At 46.0% G+C, this 20,616-nt stretch overlaps 1 long non-coding RNA gene across 1 annotated transcript in view; it reads left to right on the forward strand.

The window, feature by feature from the left end:
- Positions 1-1,130: 1,130 nt before the first annotated feature.
- The window catches only part of LOC146209508 (uncharacterized), a 35,875-nt gene continuing 16,389 nt past the window's right edge, over positions 1,131-20,616 (forward strand). Inside the window, exons 1-2 of the long non-coding RNA XR_014703447.1 lie at positions 1,131-1,441; positions 8,658-8,764. This is a non-coding gene — a long non-coding RNA (uncharacterized LOC146209508). The remainder of the gene's footprint in view (positions 1,442-8,657; positions 8,765-20,616) is intronic.

Consider the following 20,616-nt stretch of genomic DNA (forward strand, 5'->3'; position numbering starts at 1 on the left):
TAAACTTTTAATTTCAGCATTGCTTCTTCACTGCACACAGTGCCTACAACTAATCCGTTTAAGCAGTTACCGTGCCCACGCTGAGGAGCTATGATAGATATTTTTAAGTTAGTTGCTGCACCCACTGATAGCGAACTGGACCAGAAATGTGAACTCAACATTGGAGTGACGGTTAAGGCTATGGCATAAACCTCTGTCAGGAAGGTTCTCCGTCTGTAAAGGTTAATTCTCTTCCTTCTTTCTGTGGCCATGCAATACACGTACCTAGCTGCTCGCTAAAGCTCGGCTGCAGTAGTGCTCAGAAGCGTTTCACAACTTCGCACTACTAAATCTGTTTTTCTAACTTATGACAGTTGACGTCATTGTTTGTGCATGACAATGTGCCTAATATTACATTCTTTGACCGCAGGTAAGATTTATTACCACAACTGGAACAGTCGATGAGCGTTCTTTCATTGAAAATTGCAAACGTACTAGCACAAATACAAAAGACTCGCTAGCAGCAAAAAAAAAAGAATATAAATTTTATTTATTTATTTATTTGCATTACTGCCAGTCTATAGGTGAGACCATAGCAGGTGGGCATTACATTCACAATATCGACAAAATGATGATGGCAAGAATTAAAGCAGCTCTACAAAAATACAGTGTTAGGCAATTCTTAAAGCACATAAAACTGAAAATGTGTTATCAAAATCGCGCAAACAGTTCCCAAATAAAGAACACATACAAGTTCAAAAACGAAACAATGTGATAACAGGCTGTCGACTGCGTTAAACAAGCGAACGAAAAAAAGAAAGCGGACTTTGTAATTGGATAATGTCAGCTCACATCGTGGCTTGTAGTTTGGAATAAAAACTTGAAAATGAATAAACGTTAGTAACAGATGAGTGCAGGCAATTCCATTCGCTTGTAGCTAACTGGAAGGAAGAATGTTCAAATGCATCACTGTGACATGAAAATTTGGTTAGTGTGAACGTGTGACGGTTTCTTAACTCTCGCGTATGTGATAATGAAACACATACTGTAATAAGTCGATGTTAAAGGCGTTATGTATTAGCTAATATAGGAATTTTAATCGCGCCAACTTTCCTCTTGCTGATAGAGTTTCGAGCCCGGATATTACAGCTAGTTCGGTTGGTGAGTCTGTTAGCTTGTATTTGTCATGAATGAATCTTAGGGCTTCACGCTGTATTCTTTCAAGCCTCGAAATGTTATTGAGAAACTGGGGAAACCAAACGGTGTTAGCATATTCTAGTACTGGTCTAATAAAAGGCTTATAAGCTAAAAGTTTAGCTTAGTTTGTGCAGGGGCTAAGCGAATACATCTTCTAAGAAAAAATAACTTGCGCAATGCTGTAGCCATGATGTTACTAATGTGTTCGCTTCATCTAAGATCTCAAGTCAGTGTAACATCTAAATGTTTGGACATGTTTACAAAGGTAAGTGGAATGTCATTCATTTTATACACAAAATAGAAGGCTGTTTTTTCTTGGTTACTGCCATTTCTACGGATTTCTTTGGGTTCATTGTCATCTGCAGCTATTACACCATTTAGCAATTTTTTCTAATTGCCTGTTAAGCATGACATGATCTTCGTGGCTTCTTATTTCTCTGTATATTATGCAGTCGTCAGCAAAGAGTTTCATCTTACAATTAATGTTGGCAGTAATATCAGTAATATCATTAATAAAGATAAATAACAGGGGTCCCAGAACAGATCCTTGAGGAACTCCGGATATGACTGCTACCGATCTGGATTGCACGTGGTGGTAGAATACGAATTGTGACCGTTGATGTAAAAAGTCATCAATAAAAGCCAATATTTCGCTATCACCAATGAAGCCCCGCAACTTTGCGATTAGCTTCGAATGACACACGCAGTCAAATGCTTTAGCGAAATTGAGTAATATGATGTCAGTTTGGCTGCAGTTACCAATATTTAAAGCGAGGTCGTGGACTACTTTCGGTAATTGAGTGATGGTAGATACGCCGCGGCAAAACCCATACTGATGACGTCAAAATAAGTTAAAGTGTTCTAAGAACTCAGCTAGGTGTTTTGAAATTATATGTTCTAGCGATTTGCATGCAGTGCTAGTCAGTGATATTGGCCTAAAATTCGATACTAAACAAGTGCTGCCTGATTTATGAATTGGTAATACCTTGGCTACTTTCCAGTCATCTGGCACTTTGCAGGTACTAAGGGATTTACGGTAGGTGAGACCTAGGAACTTGCTGCATGGTTCGGCGTATCGTTTTAAAAAGTCGTTTGGAATTTCATCGGGACCGGTTGCTTTCTTATAGTCCTGGCCAAGAAGAAGTTTTAAAATGCCGGCGTCGATAATGACAAGAGGATCAAACTTTGGAACATCATATATTTCTGTAACGGGTATAGAGCAGTTATCGACTGTAAACACTGAGCAAAAGAAATCCTCATGCGCATTTGCCGCTTTAACCCTCTCCCCGACTGGTAAATGAGAGGCATCGCTTTTATCACCGCCAAAATGTTTCCAGAACCGTTGCGGGTTATTGGTGAGGAAATCTGGAAGTGTAACGTGGAAGTTGTGTTGTTTGGCTTTTTTTTTTTGTTGTTTGTTCAAAGTCTGAAAAACATTTGTTAGTTTATTTTTTTCTAAGAGCTGTTGTTCCTTTCGATTTACTGTTTTGTCGAAGCCTCTTAACACGACGTTTTGCTTGAGTAACCTCGCGAGTAATCCAGAGATTTTTTGTTGCAGGCCCTTTTGTTAGCAGGGGGACAAAATGGAATATGCAGTGAGTTACAATCTTTTTAAATATGAGCCAAAGAGCGTTGGTATCAGTATCTATACTAGAGGAAAATGCGGAAAAGGAGTTAAGTTCGTGTTCTAGATAGGTAAGGATGCTTTCATCGTCAGCTTTGGTAAACTTCGGTATTATTATTAAAGCAGTTCGAGGCATTTCGGTAATTCCCAGGGGGTAGAATACAAATCAGAATGTCATGGTCGGAGATGCCTTTGATGATGCATTCTGTGTCTTGTTCAAGGGAAAGTTTTCACTGAGAAAGATTAGATCAAGCACACTTTTCGATGTACCCTGAGTTAGCGCTGGACATGTCACTGTTTGGCGAATGCTGAAACTTAGCTTTAAATTGGAATAAAGTTTGTCAAATGGTAGTGATACCTTTGCTTTTTCATCACGGTTAGATTTGGATTTTTCCCACACCTTTTGGTGTATTTTTCTTATTTTTGGCGAGAAATCTTCCCCGAACGAGAAGTCCATATCCTTTAGTTTGAAACTTTTTTTCAGAATTGCAGTCTTTTGTCTCCAGTCCAAAAGTTTAAGGATGACCGGCTGCGTTTTATTTGGTCCTGGTCTGAAACGTGGGCTGAAACGTGGAGGCTAACCAAGAGAGTTCTACTTAAGTTGAGGACAACCCAGAGGGCTATGGAACGAAAAATGGTAGGGGTAACATTAAGAGATAGAAAGCGTGCAGAGTGGGTCAGAGAAATAACTCAAGTTGCCGACATTCTAGTAGAAATTAAGAAGAAGAAATGGACATGGGCAGGACATGTAGTGCGAAGAGAGGATAACCGATGGTCGCTGAGGGTAACAAACTGGATTCCAAGGGAAGGAAAGCGTAGCAGGGGGCGGCAGAAAGTTAGGTGGGCGGATGAGATTAAGAAGTTCGCAGGGGTCAAGTGGATGCAGCTAGCACAGAACCGGATTAAGTGGAGAAATATGGGAGAGGCCTTCGCCCTGCAGTGGGTATAATCAGGCTGATGATGATGATGACGATGATGATGATGATGGTCTACCTAAACGGTGAATCCGCTCGATGTCCACTGGGTCTAGTTCTAGGGCGTCCTGTATTATTTCTTTATTCACAGTACCTTCAAGGAATTTGTTGGTCTCGTCTTCAACTTCAGGTAGGCCGCATATGATCAGATAGGAACGCCAGCTACGATTGTCTAGATCGTAAATCCCTTTTTCGAGCTTATCGATGACACCTTCCATATTTTTGCTGAAAGAAGGCAACACAATTTTCCAGTCTGGTTAGAGTGTCTAGTTTTTATCAATTTCGGCTAGTTTTATCTTCTTAACATCTTTTATGTCTAAAGCTATTTCCTTCAGATGTTTAGCTATATCTGGTCCTGGGTTCGTCTCTATGTCCCCTCCCAAAAGCTTTCGCAAACATGATATCATGCAAAACACAAACCCAGCAAGCTGCGGGCACGGCATCACCACCAAACACGGGTCATTTGAACGAAAACATTTTCCGCACTGCTTCCTCACCTGCACGATGAAAGAAAACGTATTCCGAGTGAACCGCATCTCGGAAGTGCCGCCGTGCCCAGTGCCAGCCGTAGGTTCTCCGCTGACATATATCAGCCAGTCCAGCGGTGGCGCTCTTCTTTGCTGAGGCGCAGATGATCCGCAGCTTGTCTCCGATGGGTGGGGCAAATTGAATGCCTTTGTTTTCGAGGGACCAGAAAAAGCTTTCGGCGCATATTCGTAGCTGCTGAGGCAGACTGGCACTATGAAGCGCGCTTACTTTGACGGCCGTGCACAATGCGGGCCGCCATGATGCATAGCGTTCTGGCGTACAAAGTCAACGGGCTACAACTTAGTCAAAGTTCCCAGGTTATCATCTAGATTTTAACAAATAAACGCCTTCCTATTTCCTCCGTAACATTTTGCAGAGAATGAGACTGGAAAGGTTGGGTTTAAGTCGAATTTTGACAGACGTTGCTTACAGTAGGACCACATTTTATTGTATAGCGCTGGGAGCTTTGAACAAGTTGACACCAATTTTGTGCATGCAAGCTATATGCAGGAATGAGTAGACGCTATGAAAATGACCCGAATGCTTCCACGGTAAAGCGAGCACTCCAATATAGTGGCTTTGAACTACCGTCACGTTACGTTTTTCGGTGTACACTTTAGTATACATCCTTGCCGAGCGAGCGCTAAGTGCTTACATGCTCATATTACATCTGTACTAATTCGTGTTGCCGAATTGTGTGAAACGGAGCTCTTATATCCTTAAAATAGCAGGCTGCTACCACGTCGCCGTCTCCCTCAAAGCGCAACCAGGCGCAGCTCTCCGCGTACAGCTCTCCACAAGCGGTGGCACCGCGATGGAGGCGACGGGAAGTAGGCGCCTCCCGTCGGTTTCGGGTGACGCAGCAGCGGCCGTGACACTGATATCGCAATGCCTGCCTGACTACTGAGGTTTCGACCGAGTCAAATGCTTTGTCGTACTCAATGAATATTATGTATAGGAGAAAATTAAGTGTCTTCACTACAACTACTGGGTATAGTGGCTGGTTATATTCTGAGCACATTTCTATCAGATCGTTTATACTGTGGGTAGGATCAATAGTAGACTACCCGTTCCGAAGTCCTGCTTGATTCTTTGATTCAACTATACGGCTGTCCTGATCTTACTAACGACTACCTTTGTAAATACCTTGTATGCAACTGATAGTAAGCTGATTGGTCTGTAATGTTGCCAGTGCTTAGCGCCTCCTTTCTTATGAATTAAGATAATGTTAGCATTCTTTCATGATTCCGGTACTTTTGATATGATCAGGCATTGCGTATAAAGGGTGGCCTGTTTTTCTAACAGAATATCTCCTTTGTCTATCAACAAAGCTGTAGTTACCTGATCCGCCCCTGCTGCTTTCCCTCTTTGCAAAGCTTCTAAGGCTTTCTTAACCTCGTCCTTCGTTACTGGCAGAATGTCTGATTCCTCTTCATTACAGCCAATTTCATTATTGTCCTGACTACTATAGCTACTGTAGAGATCTGTATAGAACTCCTCGGATACCTTTATGATCTTGCCCATGTTAGTAATGGCATTGCCAGCCTTGCCCTCAGTACATACCTCTGATTTATGTAAATGCTAAATTCTCTTTTTTTAGAGCATGCTCAATTTTCTCCATGTTATACTTCCTTATGTATGGCACTTTGCGCCTATTGATTAGCTTTGATATATCTGCCAGTTATATTCATTCTGCAGGGTTGGAGGCTTCTATACATTGACAGTTTTTAATCAAATCTTTCGTCTCCTTAGGCAGTTTATCGGTATCCTCTCTAACAATTCTACCGCGCACTCAGTAATGATGTATCTGAAGCTATTACTCATTGCTTCTACGCTAAAGTCGGTTTTCTCCGTTAGCATAGAGTATCTCTATTCTACAGTGAGAGCCTGAATTCTTCCTACTGGAGAACAGCGCAATAAAGGTGAAACAAGGTCCCGCTTTATTGAGCTGTTCCCCACTAGGAATGCGTATCAACTCGCCCAGATTCCAGCTTTACTAAACCTGAATTTTTCTACTTTCTCCTTACCACTAATTCGTAGATGAACTTCTTCCTCATTAATCTCTTTCACTCCCTTTTCAAATCCAGATTAATTCGAAACCTGACCATCCTGTGGTCACTGCAACGCATATTTCCGATTTCCTGTACATCCTGCATAATGCCTCTGCATAATGCCTGGGTTAGAACATAGTATGAAATCAATTTCATTTTTGGTCCCCATGTTAGGGCTTTTCCATATCCACTTACGATTCTTCCGTTTGCTGAAGAAGGGATTAATGATTCATAAGCTATTGCGTTAAGCACACTCACCTATAGTAAGCCCTTGCTATTTCTTAATCCAGTGCCATAGTTGCCCGCTGCGTGGTCTCCAGCTTGCTTTCTACCTTCCTTGGAATTGAAGTCGCCCATCAGTGCAGTATAATGCGTTTTTACTTTCCCCATTGCCGATTCTCCATCTTCATAGAAGCTTTATTTATTTATTTTATTTAGAACATACTGAAGGCCTACAGTAGGTCCAAGCAGGAGGGGCGAATACATAATATATGCAAAAAGAACAGGATTAGCAAAATTGAAAAATGTTAAATACAAGTTGTAACACAAAATACAACAATAAATATAAGGCTCAGATGCAAAATGCAAAAAGTAAACGTAGAAATAAATGGCTCTAAAATAAATGCTGTGAAGAAAACATTGAGTCAAAAAAATCAGCTCTGGTTAAAAGATCTGGCGGACACCTGTTCCACTCCTCAATGGTGCGTGGAAAAAATGAGTATTTCAAGGCGTTAATATAGACACATTAGGACGTTTATCCCAAATCACCATCAGTATCATCATCATCAGCTTGACTATACTCACTGCAGGGCAAAGGCCTCTTCCATATTCCTCCGATGAACACGTTCCTGTGCTAGCTGAATCCATTTGACCCCTGCGAAGTTTTAACCTCATCCGCACACCTAACTTTCTGCCGCCCCATGCTACGCTTTCCTTCCCTTGGAATCCAGTTTGTTACCCTAAGCGACCATCGGTTATCCTCTCTTCGCGCGACATGTCCTGCCCATGCCCATGTCTACTTGATTTCCACTAGAATGCCAGTAACTTGGGTTATTTCTCTGACCTAATCTGCACGCTTCCTATCTTTTAATGTTACCCCTACCACTTGTCCCCAAATAGAGTATTCTTAACTATATCACGATTTCAAAGCTTCCAACATCTCCGCTACTTGAACCATGAATTAACCTCTCCTTGCTACAGTGGATTAGTAACACCTGAAATTTCCTCGGTGTGTGCGGATGTGCAGTTCAAAGCAATGTGAGCTATCCATGACACTCCTGCATTGCAGTGTAGCGCGAATTGACTCTTATACCATTCAGGCCTATCTGTGAGCAACCTTTCTGAATCTTCAGTCGATACTGAGTCCATAGACCCCTCTTTCCACTCCTGCCGACGGTTTGCTTCTCTCCTTAGAATTTACTTGGAATTTCCGATCTCGTCTTGGGCTTACTCTCTCTATTCGGAGTCTGCTATTCTTCAGGGCGAGTGACAGAAGATACGCTCTGAAATCAGTGTGCAACTTCATTTATGACTGTATAATCTAATCACGCAGATTCCAGTGTCATTGTTTTCCTTTTGATTTTTATTCAAAGTCTAGCGTACGACTGCAATAGCGTAAATACTCCACTCCTTGTCCGCGAGTCTTTTGAATCTGCAATGCAGCCTGGAAATACCCCGTGGTGGGTATGTGCCATTACGACTGAGCACATCATCACCACCGGTTTCTTAATGATTAAGGAAGGAAGGGTGCTCTAACTATAGGCAATTCCCTCAGCAGTCACATTTAATTAGTTCTTCTTTGCCGCCAGCAAATGAGATCGACAGGACACGCAGAAACAATGAAGGAACAATTGAACCTGTCCGGACAGACAAGCATTCGGATAAGGCTAATCTGCTTTAATAAATAAAGAAAAATATTTCTACCTTTTTTGTCATAGCTTGCCACAAATTGTTCTGAATCGCACTCGGGGCGAGGTCCCCTGGTTGTACAATCAGAAAGTATTTTACGTGACGGACCGAGCATACTTTGTCTGGTTTAGGGATAAAAATTACGAGACACTGTGGAACATACACTGCAGATATGCGAAAGCCTCAGCGTTTCTGGTGCACAGGGTGCATCATGTTTGTACTCATGATCATTTTCAACGAAATGCACCGGCATTATCATTGCTAACGTCATCATTGTCATTATCACTAACTGGGGCTTAACTGTCATCGCTACTATCATCCTCTAGGTAGACAAGGAGAGTTATGACGTGCGTTTCACTATCCGGGTCATGGCGCATTTAGTTATTCACTCGGCAGGGAATCCATGGAACCTTTCTGACGGCACAAAAGGAGAATTGTGATGTGCATTCTGGTTGATGACGTTATCTGATTGACAGCAATAGTGGGACAGGATACCCGACGTCGTAAGTATGAGGCATTAAATACTTTCGTCTTAATATTCTGTACATTCATTCTGGCTGGTCTGCCCGAGAAGTAAAAAGCTGTAGTGTGTCTGTATTCCGTATAGCTTGATTTCAAGAGTTTTGCGTTTTAACAGGCGATGTTTAAAAATTCTGTCACGCATTCCTGATTTGTTTAGCTAAAAAACAATTCGCAACTTATTTTACGCATATCTGCTTTACAGCTGCGTATTTGCTGCACAGTAATTGATATTTGTATTGTAATCGCAAAAACGTCCATCGAGCTTTCCACAGCCTAAATCGATTAGGGCGCTCCTAAGCAATGTTTGGAACATTTAGTTTTTCGTTTGGTGGTTTAGCATTCTGAGTTTGCCAAAAGGTTGATAATGTGATATTAAGCATTTTTATTTTGTTTGGGTTTGGAGGAACTCAAAGTTGCGTTGTAATACTCATTTTTCGGTAGACGCCTACAGTTGCGATTATTAGCAAATGATTGGATGTACATATGTCGTCGCTTCAAATCCCTGCCGTAAGCTATGCCCCAGCTTGGCTAGCAGATAGATGTTAAAGTGGAAACTAAATATCAGACACCCCCTGGACCCGGCACAAAGGGTGGTTGGGCGAGAGTTTTGAATGCAATCACGCGATATGTTTATCACACATGCAAGCCTTGAACGACTTAGCTAGGCTCTGAAGGTCAAGGTTAGTGCTCTGCTACTGAATAATGTGCAGCAATTGTGCAGCTCATGAACAACATTTGACCTGGAATCCTTATTCCACAGAGAGACTAGCTGTCCATTGAACAGAACAGATGCGGCGATTTCTTAAATGCAGAATTGGCAAATTGGAATGCACAGCACCCAGAACGTTTTAGGGACATTTTTATTCTAGATTATATTCGTCTATCTAATGCTAATTCTTAAATCGATGAAGTTCACAGGGCTAAATGTACAGTGATTACACGAACGCGGTCACAGGGTACTCTGCAAATCACGCCACTATAACATACATTCCTAACAGTGGTTACAAGGTTTCGTAACATACACAGCCAATTGATCGAGATGTCTAAGTTTAGTACAGTCGTCTCAGTCACACGCGCTGCTTGTGTATCCAGTAGCATTGCCCTGACTAAGTGTAGGGTAGGTAAACTTGAAGACAGTTCATTGTTTTTTTTCGATTAAATGGCTCACCTGCTCAAAGGCGACCAGAATTTGAGCTTTTTGTGTCAAAAGATGGCAACATCTACGCCCCATAAGGAGAATACTTCTATGTCACTCAATTTCTGTAAATAGCACCATCACTCGAAAGCATTATTTCTTCTGATTGTTCAAATGTGGGCTGCCAAACTTGTCCCATCTGTTCAGTGTGAAAGTTCATGGACACCAGAACATTGTGAGCATCCATGTGTTTACGAATGCGACAGCAGGCGCAATTGCAATAGGGAAAGTGAAAATCGGTTACTTTGTCTTTAACTAGCCACGCCCTCTTGGCATCGGACTTACGCGCATGCGCACTAGCGTATGAATACTCTTTTAAATGAGGATAGTCCGCGCTTGAAGAGCGCATTGCATTATTACGCTAGAGACTCATAATACGCTTGATGCGGTTGAGAACACCATTGATTAGTTTGCTTGACAGGTACTTTTCCGCGAATGGGCACTTTATAAACTGATAATATAAACAACAGAGTGCGGTACAATGATTTTATAGACCGTTTTACCGACAGCAAGCAGGAGAGAAGAAAAATACTCTCTAACCAGATTCCTTGCGCCGGCCCATTATTGCCAGTTCAGTGCGGGCTGTGCATTCGCACGCTTTATGCATAGCAGAGCTGCCTTGCACCTCGGTATATTGTCGTTTGAGAGCCCTGAATATCTTTCTTAGCACCCCTGTTAGTGGTAATGTCAGCGAAACAGTGATGTACGATCGTAGACTGCACAAAATATTTAAGAAATCGCAAGGTGAAAACCGAGAGCGTATGCGGGAAGCATGCATCGAAAGTCCGAATGCTGCTGTGATACTTTTCTTATTAACCGCTTTTTAGTCTATCCTGATTTAATTCGTCTATAAAATTTTTGTGTAAACCAGATAGACTTAGTACCAGTGACGGACACAAAAATATGATGCCCATTTTACTTCCTCCGCCCTTGTAAACACGCACGCCGGCAGGCCGTGCCTCCCGCAAGCCCTCTGTGCCAACGATACGATGGATCTCTTCCGCCAGCGCAAGAGCGTGCTAAAATCCGTTAAAACTTCAACAATAAGCCGACAGCAAAACAAATTCTTTCTTGCGGATTTGTGACCCGCACCGTGCTATTGATTATTGGAATACAAACAAGTTCTGCCACATATTGCCGCTAGTGCGGCGCACGGCTCATCGTCTGCACGCTGGCTCCGCTGCTAAGGTGTCACCGAAAGTTACATCTTTTTTTTTTTTTCACTGATACAAGAGGATCAGCAGTAAGACAGTTATATAATAGACTAGTTACTCTAGCGCTGAGGAATTACAAAGCGCCGTCGGATATGCCTTCACAATATAGGCCTAGCTACGACTAGGGAGTAGCGCTCGGCCAGAGTGCCGTTGTCTGCCACGCCAGCGGGCGGCGCCGCTTTCGTAAGCGCCGCTGTATGTGCTGCGAATTTGTCGTCTTCGTTCATGGTGCAGCTGAGAGCGCTTTTTTCGACGTTTTGCTCAACAATACTTCACGCAAACGATGCTGTTACGACGTGCGGGACAGGGATACGATGTTTTTGTGCCGCAGGACGACCACTAAGGCTGCATAAAAACGCGGACGGATGGTACTTTAGGCAGTACCTCTTTTATGTGATGTTTTTGAACAGTGATTTAACTTGAAAGTATACATTGTTGAAGCAGGACAGCTCAATCGTATACCGAAATGGGTCGCACTTCACGTTAAATCAATGTGGCGATGACTGGAAAGCATCTTTCGTGGTATCTGTATTCGGCGTTCCGTAGATGTTCGTACGTTTCATTCGCTGTGTGCTTGTGTGCACAATTACCATTGCGATTGTGAAATATAATTGAAAATACATGCATTGTGAAAAATACAATAAATACATCTTCACTGCTGCAGCGGTGCGCAGTCCTTCGCAGTCACCCCGGCCGCAGACGCCACACCAAACAGCTGCCGCCTTGCCAAATGGATAGTATACGGTTTGCTGGCGCGCTCGAACAAAGTACAAAACAGCACTAAGGGATCGGATAGCTTTCACGAGCACCGCGAAACAACACTTTTACACTTCCGCACCGCAGCATCAGCCCGCACAGCAAAACCCAAGATGGCGTCAAGAGGAGCGGGAGCGGGCTTTCGCAGTTTGGCTCATACAGGGTGCCACCATATAAGATGGCTCCGCCCAGGCATCGAAACTCAAATCGTCGATTATTGGTGTGTAAAGGAAGTAATTGCTAGAGCAGCCTTCGATAAAAATATTGTAACGAGTAGAAGGCGGCAACCCCTGAACGGATCAGTCTCACACACTTAGCTTCGTCCTCTTTTTTTCTCGGTTCCTAGAGGCACGCGGCATTGCTTCGTCCCCTTTTTCTTCGGTTCCGAGAAGCACGCGGCAATACCCCCCTCCCCTCTTCAAAAGCGGCGCCTCGACGCTGTGAGTTTCCTCAAACTAGATGCCCAGAGGAGGAGCAGGCATCACAAAGCCGCACAAGCGCAAAAGATCACTCCCTCTTATAATATGGTTTCATCCGCACTACTTGAGCAGTTTCAGCACTTGAGCGCCGCTGTATTGAGGGTCGTTGACCCCGAGGTACAACTTCGTATTTCATGTTACTAAGACGCCGAATGCCTTTTGTATGGCCCAAAGTAACGGTGAAGTAGCTTCTCGGAGAGCCCTCGACGGCGCACTGGTGTCCACACCCATACAAGATCGCCAGGCTGGTAGTGAACGTCTCGGTGTCGGAGGTTGTACCAATTGGCAACCCGGTGTTATTGATGTTGAATACGGCACCGTTCGAGCTGGCGCGCTTCTTCGGCCCGCTGCATAAATATATCGACGTCCGCATAGGCGCCACGTCACCACGCATTTGACACCGGTCCACCACAGTACCAGCCACCGCCTCCGAGGTCAGTCGCCAGAGTTCGTGCCTCTGTCCTGGACGCTTGTGACCACCATGCATAGATCGAACACGAACATTGTAGCTAACGGAGAGAGTTCACGCCAGTTTGTCGTCCTCCAGTCTCGAACGCCTCCGTCCTTCCATGCTGAGCTTTATGAGGTCGCTGATGACTGGCTGGAACAATTCGAACGGGTCCCCAACTACAACGGCTGGGATGAGCAAAGGAAGCTGCACAATGTGCACTTTGCTCTCGAAGATTCGGTGCGGGCGTGGTTCGTCAACCACGAAACGACGCTAGCATCATGGGATCTCTTACGTCGCCAGCTGTTGGCGACCTACACCGCCAACGACCGAAAGGAGCGTACGGAGTCAGCACTGCGATCTCGCTGCCAAGCCCCGAATGAAAGAGTCCGCCTTTTTAGGCGTACTGATTTAAATATGTCTGAGGAGAAGAAAATGTGCCACCTAATGCGCGGGGTAAAACAAGAAGTATTTGCTGGACGTGTGCGCAATCCACACGGAACGACATCAAATTTTCTAGCGGAGGCCACCACGATGGAACAAACACTTCAACGCAGGGCATAGTACTATAACCGTGACGTGTCCGCTATGTAACAGGCAGTCTATGCTTCCGGCTTCAACGGTTCTGCTGACGCCTTAAGGGAGCTTGTTCGATCCGTGGTCAGAGAAGAGCTAAGATGCATTAGCTACAAGATCTAACGTTGTCATGGAGGCTTCCGTCACTAGCGCAGGTCATTCGTGAGGAAGTTAGGTAAGTCGTCCCGGAGCCGTCTGTGCCTGCTGTGCAGCCACCGCCACCGAGTGTGTCTACGTACGCGTCCGTACTTCAGCAGATTGCCCTGTGCTTTTCTCCAAGAGCGACCACCATTGTATCTCATCTAAACCAGCACCATAGTGGGTACGACTCTCCTAGAGCCAGAGTAGACTCCCCTACACTTGAACCAAGCCCGCGTCGTCCTACTCTTCTTGCCGAGGCATGGTTTCGAAAGACGTGCCCCTGACCAGCGGCCCCTTTGTTACCACTGTGGCGAGGCCGGTCACCATGTTGAGGTTCTTTCCGTATCACTGCTCCGGACTTCGTGGCTTTCATCCGCGTGCACGATGTATTCGGAGTGGTGAACGACCACCCGAAATCGAGGAGTACCTGTCGGAGCATACGGACACCCAGACGTCACACAATACGGGTTCCGCGTCATTACATCTTCCCGTTACCGTTTCCTAAGTCCACGACCGTCTACACACCGCACACGCCGCTCGCCGAGCCCCCGCTCGCCGAGCCGTCTGGAAAACTAGAAGCAGCGACCTGCGGAGGTGAGGCTGCTGACGAGAGAACTGCCGAACATTCTGCATCACGTTTATTACAAGATAACGGCTATCAGACGGAGTCATGTTACGATGAACCTGAGTGCGCAGCTTCGGATACAGGTTTCTATCGACTATTTTCTCATTACTGCGTTAGTTGACAGGGGACGTACTATTCAGTTATGAGCAGTAGGTTAGTCAGGAAATTGAAGAAAGTTTTAACCGAGTGGACTGGGCCTCAGATTCGCATCGGCAGGGGGACACCTTATAACCCCGGCAGAAAGATACGTTGCGAGAGTTTCAATCGACGAATTTGTTTATGTTGGCAACTTCGTTGTTCTTACCCACTGTTCACGAGACGTCATACTCGGCTTGGACTTCCTACAGGCTAACGGTGCGATAATTAATTTGCAAGAATCACGTGTGACGTTTTCGCCGAGCCAAGCCATTGGGGGGTCCAGCGTCGACAGTCAACCGCCTTACGTATTACAGCTGCTGACTTTACGGTCCCGCCACGGTGCAGCATTATGGTCATGGTAGAAAGCGACTCACCATGCGACCGCGAGGGCTTGATCGCTTGCAAGATGGTTGTGCGAAGCTCTGAATTACGAATTTCGGGACCGAGTTTAAGCACATTTTAGCTATGTGCTTAAACTCGGTCCCGAAATTCGTAATTCAGAGCTTCGCACAACCATCGGCCATCGCGTATATTGCCGACTTTATTGAGCCAGCGAACATCTGTACTCTGACGCCGCCGTTGCCAGCCGGGTGCGATGCACCTAACGTCCTATCAACTGTGGACATTAATCCCAATCTGTCGGTGGTTGAGCGGCGGCAACTCCTAGAGCTCCTTCAGGATTTTTCTGGATGCTTTGCAAGGTCTTCGAAAGTTTGGCGCACCCCAATAGCCAAACACCTCATTATGGTTGACGCGAGAACCAAGCCGATTTCCCAACACCCATACCGAGTGTCATCAACGGTATGTGAGGCTATTCGAAGCCAGGTGCAAGAAATGCTTACCGACGACATGGTGCAGCTGTCTATTAGCCCCTGGGCTTCGCCTGTAGTGTCGGTGAAGAGAAAAGACAATACCTTGCGTTTCTGCGTCGATTATCGTACGTTAAATCAGGTAACAAAACGGGACGTATACCCGCTCCCGCGTATCGACGATGCATTGGACCGCTTACGCAATGTCAAATATTTCTCGTCGCTTTACCTTAAGAATGGCTACTGGTAGATAGAAGTGGACGAAAGGGACAAAGAGAAAACAGCGTTCGTCACCCCCGACGGCATTTATGAATTTAAAGTGCTTCCTTTCGGTCTCTGTTCTGCGTCAGCAATCTTTCAACGAATGATGAACTCCGTTCTCTCTGTACTGAAGTGACAAGCGCGCCTAGTGTATCTAGACGAAGTCGTCATTTTTGCGTCTAGTTTTGAGGAGCACCTCGACCGGCTGCGAATGGTACTACAAGCGCTGCGTTCAGCCCAACGGACAATAAAACGGCAGAACTTCCATTTCGGATTCCATGAGCTCCGCTTTCTTGGCCATGTTATTAGTGCTGAGGGCGTGAAACTAGATCCCAACAAGGCTGCTGCTGTGGAAACTCCCCGCGCCCAACTGGCAAAAAGTTGTTTAGAAGGTTTTTGGGAATTTGTGCTCATTACAGGCGTTTCGTTGAGAATTTTTAAGCGATTGCCGAGCCTCTTACGCTTCTTACTCGTGACAATGTTCCTTTTGCGTGTCAAGAAGATGAAGAGAATGCCTTCAACGAGTTACGCCGGCGACTGCAGGCCGCCCCAATATTTGCCCATTTTGATGAAAACGCTGATACCGATGCCAGTAATCTTGGACTCGGTGCCGTTCTCAACCAGTGGCAAAATGGCACTGAGAAAGTTACCGCTTTCGCGAGTCGCTCTCTTTCAAAAGCAGAGGCAAACTACTCAACCATGGAAAAGGAATGTCTCGCGGTAGTTTGCGCGATACCTAATTTCGGACCCTACCTTTATGGACGCCCTTCTAGGGCTGTGAGCGACCACCATTCGTTATGTGGCTAGCCAACCTCAAAGACCACTCTGGACGGCTTGCAAGGTGAAGCCTCTGTCTCCAAGAGTACGACATTACGGTTGTATACAATTGCGGCCGTAAGCACTACGACGCCGATTGCTTGTCGCATGCCCCAGTTGATGCTGCCCCTCCCAACAGCGAAGACAACGACTTCCCGTTTCTTGCTGTATTCACGACCACAGACATGGCTCAGCGTCAGCGGAATGACCCTGGGTTACGCGCGCTTATTGAGCATATCGAAGGCCTTGATATAGCTAGCCCACGTGCTTTCGCAGGGGGTACAGCATTCGCAATCGCGTCCCATGTAGGAGAAACTTTCAGCACAACAATGAAACCTTTTTTCTCGTTGTGCCGTCCGACATCCGGCCAGACATCTTGCACGCATGCGCCGATGAGCCTTCGGCTGGTCATTTAGGAGTCACGCGAACATTAGCACGCATTCGACAAAAGTACCATTTGCCTAATTTGCTGCCTTCAGTCCAGCACTACTTGAGAACATGCGGAGATTTCCAGCGGCGAAAGACACCTCAGCTGAAGCCTGCAGGGCTTCTACTGCCGATACCTCTGCCAACAGCCCCTTTCCGGCAATTGGGCATGGATTTTCTGGGCCCTTTCCCAACGTCCGCATCAGGTAGCAGATGGATAGTAATGGCGACGGACTATTTAAATCGATATGCCGAGGTACAGCCACTTTCCTTTGCGACTGCTGCTGAAGTAGCCCACTTCTTTCTCAAGACCATCGTACTGCCGCACGGTGCGCCTTTGGTTATTATTACTGACCGCCGTACCGCCTTTACGGCCGAACTAATGCAGGCTCTCTTCAGCCTTACCCCGCACCTCCACCAGAAAATGTAACGAGTAGAAGGCGGCAACCCCTGAACGAATCAGTCTAACACACATAGCTTCGTCCTCTTTTTTTCTCAGTTCCAAGGGGCAAGCGGCATTGTTTCGTCCTCTTTTTCCTCGGTTCCGAGAGGCACGCGGCAATATCTTAGAAGACGAGAACCAAGAAGCCACATAAGAATTTCATGCAGACTATCTTCTAAGTACCTGCAAAAACCGTGACATACGTTCAGGTCCATACTTGTTTAATTAGGTTGAAGCCGAACACACAGCCGGACCGCACCACTTGTCACCGAACACACGTGCCGACACAAACGCGGAAGCACGCACACGAGACAATTCAGGAGAAAAAGCCATGTTTCAGCACAAGCGCGTATGCAAGTGTGATACTCACAGCACACGCAGACGTCGCAGACGGAAATCGAGGTCCGTTTCACTTAAACAATTGAACAGGGCTTTCACCATCGACCAGTTATCCATTTTGTTTCGTTCTGGCACCTAAACATATTTCCTCAGAGAGAGGGCGGCTGTCTAACTGCTTGAGAGTATTTTCCAAGGCCCTCCTCGTGACAGAATAGCTAGAGCATTCACAAATAATATGAAAAAGTGCCTCTGGAATGTTGCAGTTTACGCAATTCGAATTTGCTTCAACTCTGATCTTGAGGAAGTAGCCTTTGGTGTACGCGACTATAAGACGTAACCGATGGAGCAGTGTTCTTTGACGTCGCATAACTTAAGATGGTACGTGAAGTCACGAACCTGCATCTAGTAGGGAGATGCGGCTCTACTGATGGCTTGCATCTTCCTAGTGTAGACACACAGCAGACTGCATTGAATGATCCGTAAGGCTGTGGCGTCACTTCTTGATAATGAGATGAGGGGTCGCAATAGCGCTCCCTTGCGTCGGAACGAAGGCTAGATTGATCTTTAGTGACAGTAAAACTGCTGTCTGGAATATCGGAAAAGGCAAGGTCTTGCAAGAAGCCGCCCGAATTCTAAAAGCTGCAGCTCAAATCGATCGCAAAATCGCCCTAATTTGGGTCCCAGCACACACGTCCGTCCCCGGCAACGAGGCGGCCCATGATTTAGCCTGAGATCTCCACTTCCGGGCAAACGCGGAGCCGCCCGACTGCCAGGCGATGGACGAATGTTTGCAAACCTATAAAGAAATAATCGAAAATTATAGATTAGGAAGGCGTGTGATACCGCCGCCGGATCCAGCCTAAATAATAAAGAGGCTATAGCCTGGCGGCGATTACAAGCCGGAAATTTCCCGAACCCTGTCTGGTTGTTTCAAACCCAGATAGATGAGAGAAAAGATGATAAATGTAAAGCCTGCGAAGCGAGGGGCACCCTCGACCATATACTTTGGGAATGCCCTAAGTCTCCAGGCGCTAGGGACAACATTAAAAGTAGAGAAGCCTGGGTAACCCTGCTGCGAAGCCACGTCCCTGCTGACCAGCAGAAACCTATCCGCCTGGCGGCTGAGGCCGCGAATAACGAATGTATATTCGCCAGTCCTTAGTCGCGGAGGTTCCAGCCCCCGTACCTCAGGCCTGCGTGCCAGGAGCGGGGAGTAGGGGGCCTCCTAAATTGGTGGAAATTAAAGTTTTAATCAATCAATCAATCAATGAGATGTGTGTGGAAGGCTGGTGTTCATAATCCAGCTTGGCTTCAGCATCAGCACTTTTATTTTCTGCGATACCTCAATGGGGGGGGGGTGGTGCTAGGGATCCATTGAACCTTGACGACGTTGCCACGCTGGAAGAGTTGGGGTCTTTCACAATTGCCAGCTAACAGAGCGCGTAGTGATCGATTATCACTTTGAATTGTCGACCGCATAGGTGCGGACTTAACTTTGAAGTGGCCCGGATGATCACTAGGCACTGTTTTCGGTTAACGAGTGACTGTTTTGGCTTTTGAGAAGGATCTGTTAGTGTAGGTGATTACTTTCTTTCTCCGGAACTCTTCTTTTCGAGAACGGCGCCTAGGCCCATACTGTTCACGTCGGTGCATATTTCTGTCCTGGCGTTCCCATAAAAGTGGCCAGGAAACTGAAGGGGCCTCTAGGCTGCGCTCAAGTTGCTAGGTTTCTTTTTACAGAGCATTCCATTTCTAAATGGTACGTCAGCCATTGTAAGCTGCATCAATAGTTCGGCAATGAGTAAAGTTTCTGAAATATCGTCTATGGTAATCGCAAAGCCAAAGGAAGTTGCACATAGCTTTCTTGTCGGCAGGCGGTGGAAACTGTGCGATCGCAGCTGTTTTCTCCGGGTTTCGGCGAACGCTATCCTTGCTGAAGATGTGAACAGGAGCCGCAATTCCTCTTGGGCGAAGCGGCATTTCTCTGGTTTCAACCTCAACTCCGATGATTGATTGCTTCTAGCACTGTTCGAAGCCTTTTTGGTGGCCTTCAGAGCTTGAGACGAAGACAACGTCATCCAAGTCCATTACCCGTTGAAACCTCGCCGGTGCGGGGCAGAGGCCAAATGACATCACCTTTAACTCACATAGGCCGTCCGGTGTGAAGAATGCGGTCTTCTCACGATCTCTATCGTCACCCTAATTTGCCAGTAGCCGCTCTTCATGGCCATTGATGATAGGTACCTAGCATTCAGAGCCAGTCCTGTGTGTCGTTGATGCGAGGGAGAGGGCACGCAACCTTCTTCGTTATACTCTTCAGGCAGAGGTAATCGACGCAGAAACACAGTGTCGCGTCTTACTCCTTCAACAAAACAAATGGTGCCTCCCAGTGGCTGTTTGATGACTGGATGCGGTCGTCGCGAAACATTTCGTCGACTTGCTCGCAGATGCCTTGGCGGTCTCGCAATGATACGCGAGATGGGATTTGTCACACAGGGCGGGCGTGTTCGCCAGTTATAATGCGGTGCTTGCCAATTGCTGTTTGTCGCGCCTTCGATGCTGAAAAGAAACACTCGCCATGGCTTAGAAGAAAAATACGAATAGGGTCTTTTTGGCTATGGGGTAGTGACTGGTTGATTTCAAACGTAGGCTGAACACCTTGGTCAGCTGCATTATCCAGGAGGTGGTCGGGGACGACAAATACATCTCGTATGCCCACCAATTCGTTGAAAACAGCGACCATCGTATCCATGTTGAGATGTGGGTATTGTGTTATTTTTGTGAGCAGCACCTGAGCTTGTCCCGTCAGAAAGTTGGCGATGCCTCTTGCGATGCCAAGACCCCCTTCCAAACACAACTGGGTGCTGCCTTCGAGGATGCCGTCGGTGGTTCCGATGTATGCGCTACCCACGCAGAATTCGACGCTTGATCGGGGTGGCACTGTCGATTCTTGGGCGAGTACGTTTAGAGCAACGTGTTGCGTGTACGTCTTCGTAGCAGGTATGGCTTTGTCCGTCCGAATTTTATAAACTTGGATCGGAGGCTGATGATCTCCCTATGGTCATTTACAAAGTGAATGCTCAAAATCACGCCGCGCGGGCACTGCTTTAGAACCACGAAGCTCATAGGGTAAATGCGTCTATTTAGGATTGCTATTGCAACGCATCG

Source organism: Amblyomma maculatum, chromosome 1 (assembly GCF_055883805.1).
Source record: "Amblyomma maculatum isolate TAMU_Amacu chromosome 1, ASM5588380v1, whole genome shotgun sequence".
Taxonomy (NCBI): Eukaryota; Metazoa; Arthropoda; class Arachnida; order Ixodida; family Ixodidae; genus Amblyomma; species Amblyomma maculatum.